This window comes from Tasmannia lanceolata, unplaced genomic scaffold (assembly GCF_043159265.1).
Source record: "Tasmannia lanceolata isolate RefF3 unplaced genomic scaffold, GAP_Taslan_0.1 ptg000012l, whole genome shotgun sequence".
In the NCBI taxonomy this organism is placed as follows: Eukaryota; Viridiplantae; Streptophyta; class Magnoliopsida; order Canellales; family Winteraceae; genus Tasmannia; species Tasmannia lanceolata.
In genome coordinates, this window is record NW_027518689.1 from 28,363,582 (window position 1) to 28,369,581 (window position 6,000).

Consider the following 6,000-nt stretch of genomic DNA (forward strand, 5'->3'; position numbering starts at 1 on the left):
TTTCTCGAAGATTCTTCATCAGCTCCTGGAATCGCAGCAAGACCTGAGATCTCAGAATGCCGTTAGCTATTCAATCTTCCTCGAATCCTTAACAGCTTTCTCAATTCAGGTATTGGAAACGATAGGTGTAAGAGACAAGGACCAAGCGATAGCGAAGTAAGGGCTCTATAATTATAGTTGGTGAAACCAGTAGCAAACCTCTAGTGCAACCAATTAGTTCTAATTCAGTGAACCTATGTGAAGCTAACCTATTTCTCTCTTATCTTTTGAATGACGGTAATTCAAAAGTCGAATATAGATAGGTATTTTCTTTCAATTACTCAACAAAAATTGGAAACTGAGTGGGTTGGGTAATTCCTCTAAGTAGGCCCCCCCTAATTCCTTCGTTCAAAGATGGGGGCGCTTTTTTTGGTATTAAAAAAAAACACTCGTTCAAATATAGAGTCAAGTGGTGAATTATCCAATTCGAAAAAACACTCATTCTAAATTTCAAACATAGGTAGAATTCCTTAGTCTGTCTAATATAGTATTCATTGAACCGGGTAATTCCAAAGAAGCGTAGTTGGACTAATTCTGACAGCTCATCTGTAATAATCCCACATCGGAACGGGTGGGAGGATTTGGGCTGTATATATGTGACGGCTTGGACTTACCATTGTGGACGCGTTTTGTGTGGGCTTTGGCCCCGCGAGAACAAAACCGGGTAAACCGGACAATATCCACAGGGGGTTGGGTCGTTACATCATCAGTAGCAGCTTAGTCAGCTCAGTAGTTCCTGAGCGACTCCCCTAATTACCGCGGCTACTATGTTAGACTGAGGCTACCTTGGCTACTATAGAAAGAAGCAGGCGAACATCCATCTATCTGAATGCTACTTTGGGTCTAAAGGCTTTCGTAGGAGTTCCAGATTTTCCAAATCTCAAAAGAAAGTCATTCCCTAATTCAAACAACCAGTAAGGTAATTCCGCAATTTGGAAGCCCTAATTCCATGAAACCCAAGTAGGCAAATCCCGAAATCTAACCTAACCATAGGGCAACACCTTCTTTCAATCCAAGCATGGGCTAATTCCTTACTAGAGTGTATTCAAAATGTCTAGTTAAGATCCGAAAATCCAAGAAGAGAAATGTTCAATATCTATTTCAATCTTGTGGCAATATCCTCTTCAAATCACATCAAGATGCACTTTGAAGGAGTAGGAAAGGCAACTCTGGGAATTCGGATTATGGTGGGGTCTTAAGAGATGCCAATGGTGCTGTCATGTGGAATTGAACTGGTCTCCTCTAGGGATCAAAGATGCAACCTGTGCAGAAGCAGAAACTCTCCTGCATGGCCATAGTTTTTCCTACATAATCGGCTAACTCTTCACTGACTTTAACAATTAAACTCATCCCTACTAATCGCCTATCACATTCTCGTAGCAAAGATACGCACATATAAGTTCATTGGGTCAAATAAAAAGCAAGAGGAGAGATTGAAAGGCGGGGAAGGTGATCAATTTGTTTGACGACAGTAGAAAAAGGGATTGCATATTGGAAACTCAATGGTTCCGATCTTTTGAATTGGTTTGACGAGAGTGGGGAAAGGGATTGCGTGTCGGAAACTCTATGGTTCCGATCTTTTGGATGGGATGTTCCCTGATTTTAGGCTCTATTTGTTTTCGATTTTGAGTCCAAAATTGTTTGATATTAATATGGATGGTTACTGTAATTTCTCCATGGTTTCAATCTTTTGGATGGGGGTTGTTCACTGTTTTTTGTCCTTTGTTCATTTTCGATTTGAGTCCAAAACTGATCATTTGTTGCTAATGTAATTTGGGCTGTGGGAGATCCAGAGGCCAATACAATGAATGATCAATAAAACAAATATGGAAGATACAGCTCGAAGACACATATTTCTTATATAACAAGAGACTGAATAGCTTGGTGAACCTTTTACTTCAAGTTTCCTCTTTACCTTCCCAGATCTTGCCCATAACAAATCTGGACACATTCTGGCTATTTTCTGTGGAAAATTTGGATAGCAGTCATATTCATGTTTCTTTCTAATGTTGTTGAGTAACACATAGGAGTTATATGTTATACCCAAAAAGCTGCTTCTCTTCATTGTTTTCACTTTTCTCACATTGGTCTGTTTAGGATGGATAGAAAGAAAAAAGGGTTTGTTTTGTGGAATTGAATTTGCTTATGTGCTAATATAATTTTTTACTTGGGAAAATTTAGTTATTGTCACTCATATCTATGCTGCCATTTTCCATGTCCTCTATTTCTCATTATGATCGATCCTTCGTATGATTGTTCTTCTCTTCGTTACTTACTTGCTAACCAAGAGAATATATGAATCGCAGGGGCTTCTAAAGACCGGAACCAACACACTACAGCTCTTTCTCATTGTTAGAGATTTTCTCAGCATGGTGGATCAGGTTTCTGTTGATATAGCCAGGAATCAACAGAGGAAGAAGCCCTTAATAGTAAGAATTGGGGCATAACCAACAACATCAGCAATAGAGAGACTTCTGGTGAGATTCCCAAACTTGCAGGCACATTTTCCTATGTATATTTTTTTTTGAAAGTTGACATATTTCATTAATTCTCAAAAAAGCATTCGGGACTAGAGGTCCCAACCTGCATTACAAGAGAGTAACATGAATATTGGCACAGGTATACCTGTAACAAATGAAGTATACACATAGAACAAAAAGTCAAGATTATCCCCTTCCTCCTTCCTCTATCCTATCTTTCTGATATTATCCATTTCATATTTAAAGATATTCATCCCACAAACTTTTTCCAAACCTCATTTCCTTGATTGGGTAATGATGAAGATTCCCAGACCAGAATGCCTCCATTTAGTGAAAGACCATAATCTCTCAAGCTAACATGAAACTACAACTTTTTTGCACAACTAGGATTTTGAATTACCATCGTAGAGAATGACCCTTTCAAGAATTCTTCCTAACCATTGCCCTACCTTCGACCTATGAGACTGAAACCATCATCACAATTTCCAGTCTTGGTACCGACTTCCGAGCTTCCTACAATCATTTTCTTCCCAACCTGTCTCTGTACAATTAAATAAGTCTGAAGCATTATGTCTAAATAGACTGAAATCAGAAGACCTAAGTACTACCCCAAAACTTGGAATTTCTCCTTAACTGAAATCTTTGGAAGACAATCCATAATTCCATACTCCCTAAAACATACATCTCTTCACCTCTCAAACTGTGTCCTTTAATCCTGTAATCCAACTTTTGGCTCAGCCTCTATAACTCTTTCTATTGTATCATCTACAGCTCTTGCTTGCATTGCCCGGAACATCTCTCTTGTCTTTCCTAGATTGTCCTGATAGGAGATCCCAAATACATCGCCCATTGCTAGGAAATCATCAAAGCCTTCCAATTCTGGGTGCCCAGATTCTTCCTCAGCATTCAATACCAAGACTCCCTTACCTTTATCTCATCTACCTGATTCACTAGGCTGCCCTAAATGACCCTGTTCTACCTCAGGGCTGCCTGGCCCGAATCCCTGCACATCTTCATCCAGGGTAGCGCGCTTAGATTCTAGATTTGCAATCGCCAGATGTTTCTCCTCTTCCCATAAATGCCTTCGCATTCGCCTATATATATATATGATGTCGTTTAAGTTTAGCTGCTTCAGTTTCTTTGGATATTGTTTGTTTTCTTTGAATTTTGCAACAGATTTTATGTTTCTGTTACGAGATCGTTGTCTGTGGGAAATTCTGCTGTTAATGGATTTTTCTTTTGAAGGTGCAACATAGGGTTCATCTTCTTAGTTTTGAGATTTTCATTGATTGCTAAATGGAAAAAATTATACAATTTTTTTCTCTGTAGGAAGGTTTCTTCCAGATGGATGATCTAAATGGGTGTGGTAGTTTTGTAGTTGTTGGATTTGTAATTGGTGCAACATCGGGTTCATCTTCTTAGTTTTGAGATTTTCATTGATTGCTAAATGGAAAAAATAATACAATTTTTTTCTCCGTAGGAAGGTTTCTTCCAGGTGGATGATCTAAATGGGTGTGGTAGGATTGTTCCTTGTAGTTGTTGGATTTGTAATTGCTAAGTGGTAGCTATGGGGAGATGATTTATACAGAAAGATATCTAGAATTCTTAAATCCAAACCTAGGATCCTTTATGTGGTAAACGAGCCTTGGGTTTGTTGCTTATTTGGATTAGTAAAAGGTCTTTGTGTGATGTCAGTTTTTAAGGAGACCAGCTTAGCAAAACTTGATGTAAGTAGATTTTAAAATAGCCCTTCAGATTCCGTAAGCGAAAGGGCACAGAACAAGAAGATGATCCAATGTCTCCTCCGCGTTCCATCACAAGACACACCAACTAGCACTTGGAAACCACGCCTCTTGAGTCGGTCCAAAGAACGTTGGCTAAAGAGCAAGCCGACAAGTTGGCAATGGAGGGGGTGGACAAGTAGGGTGTGGAGGTCATTTTCGCTCCTCAAGAAGAGGAGAGAGGGGATACAGAGGTCTAATGGGGCAACTGATGTCTGTCTTTAATTTGGAGGTGTTGTCATGGTCTTTATGGCTAAAGGATTGCAGATCTGGATAGGGATGGACAAGTAGGGTGTGGGGGTCATTTTCGCTCCTCAAGAAGAGGAGAGAGGGGATACAGAGGTCTAATGGGGCAAGTGACGTCTGTCTTTAATTTGGAGGTGTTGTCATGGCCTTTATGGCTAAAGGATTGCAGATCTGGATAGCTGTCTGGGAAGGACCATTAAGTATGGTTTTTGTGAGGGTGCTAAATATATGTAGGCACAACCTGGATTCAAGTGGGCTTCCTTTGACAGTCTTGGCTGTTTCGCTTGGTAAGATAAGGGTGCTGATCTGCTGTTGAAAAGAGTTGACATGTGGGCTGGAAGGGGTGAGCAGGGTGCTAATTTCAGTAGCAAAGAGGATCGGAGTCTCTACAGTGTATTTGAGACCTGAAGGAGCTGGGGTCTTACTGGGCATCACTCTTTTCTCTAGGTTAGGAGGGGGCTGTATACACCTATGGTAAATGGGCAGGATATAGAATTTTCTAGGTTGGGGACATGGTGTAACTGATGTACACAAATATGGGTTGGGAGCATAATTAGCAAAACTTCGTTTTAAAACGTGTTTTTATTGGTTCTCCGTTTTACAAGCCATTTAAAACTTTTACAGCAAAAGCTCTTTGTTTTTTATGAAAATGTTTGAAACAGTTTAAACGGATTAAACGTATTTTTTTTTTTGCCAACTTTCCAACTTTACGTGTCTAACGTAAATGCGTTTTTTCATGTTTCCATGTATTTGACTGTTTTTTACTACAGTTTTTGGACCAATACGCAGATAATATGCATATAATATGCATTTATCCTTGATGATATAATATGCAGATAATTATATTTGGCTTTAAAACCATGTGGATGTAAGATTAGGTGAAAATAATTTGTAGTGCTATCCAAAGAGGCCCTTGATCAGAGGAATAAAAAATTTGAGATTGTTTCAAGAATTTCTCAATTACTTGAAGAATTTTGTTGGTACAGTAGTAGCAAAATGCTGGCTTCACATACCATCAACTAACCAATGCATTCAAGACAAATTGGAATCATTTATGCTTTGAAGAGAAGTTTCAAACACATACAACTCAAGCTCTTGGAGATTTCTTCCACAGTGGAAGGATGAATGATACTGTTTTGCAATAGGGTTTAACTCTGATTAAGGGCTCATCTGATTTGTACTCCATTCAACATGAACATTTTTCTGGAATCTAGTAGGGAAAGAACTGTTGTGGATGACATTGCCTTCTTCAACCTTCTAAAAGTCTCTTCCACCACTGGATCCCATGTAAAGGTATCCTTGTGTTGGTGCACTGGTTTTAGTATAATTTATAACAAAATTGCATTAGTAGCTAGTTAGTCCAAGAAAACCCTAGGGTGACCTGAGTGTTTTTGGTGTAGGAATTCAACAATTCATCTATGAGGGTTCTGCTATCACTCCCTCAGAGAGAACTA

The 6,000-nt window shown here is 39.2% G+C and overlaps 1 protein-coding gene across 3 annotated transcripts in view; it reads left to right on the forward strand.

Annotated features, from left to right (window-relative positions):
* Nucleotides 1-2,627, forward strand: part of LOC143887790 (uncharacterized) — a 38,954-nt gene extending 36,327 nt beyond the window's left edge. For all 3 annotated transcript variants that reach the window (XM_077391965.1, XM_077391966.1, XM_077391963.1), the window contains one exon: nt 2,346-2,627. The gene's annotated coding sequence lies outside the window, so the exon portion shown is untranslated. The remainder of the gene's footprint in view (nt 1-2,345) is intronic.
* The last annotated feature ends 3,373 nt before the right edge of the window (nt 2,628-6,000 follow it).